Here is a 752-nt window from a genome sequence, read left to right as displayed (position 1 = left end):
AACTAAAAGAATATTCAATAATAATTTCAACATAAACAATTGTAAACGAAGTAACTTTAACCGGAAGAATATTCAAAAGCAATTTCTAAATAAATAAATCATTCTAAACGAAGTAAATTTGATTCAATAACAATGTTTGTATATAAATAAAAATTTTAACTCAATGAAATCATTTAAATAAAAGAATAGGCTCAACGAGATTCAGTAATAACTTTTATACGAATCTAATGATAATTGTTAGCAAAAATTAATAATTTTAAATAAACAAAAACTTATAACAATCAATAAAAGAATATGCTCAACGTGATTCAGTACTAAATTTTATACAAATCAAAGGTAATTGCTAAGTGAAATTAGTTATTTTTAAATAAATAAAAATTCATAACAATGAATAAACGAATCGGCAATTGGCCATTCTACAATAGGTTACAAATAAATACGCATCAAATTCTAAAATACAATAAATTTTAGGATTTTATAATATTAAGAATAAGTTTAAACTATTGTTATTAATAAAATATTGTACATGTGGGTGCAGTGTGCTTGCGTACGCATATAGGTTCGCATTGGGGCGTGTCCTCACCGCTTTTGCTGAAGAAAAATCATAGGGAAAGGGAAAGGGCCCAAAGGAACTGTGTTCCGATTGGACACAGTTTTCCCCCAAACAATAGACAAAATAGGGTTCGGTAGGAAAACATGAAAAGAGTCGTTAAACAAAAAAATAGTTCGTCTCGGACAGTCTAGGACACGAG

This window comes from Microplitis demolitor, chromosome 10 (assembly GCF_026212275.2).
Source record: "Microplitis demolitor isolate Queensland-Clemson2020A chromosome 10, iyMicDemo2.1a, whole genome shotgun sequence".
In the NCBI taxonomy this organism is placed as follows: domain Eukaryota; kingdom Metazoa; phylum Arthropoda; class Insecta; order Hymenoptera; family Braconidae; genus Microplitis; species Microplitis demolitor.
Note: the sequence above shows the minus strand (reverse complement) of the source record.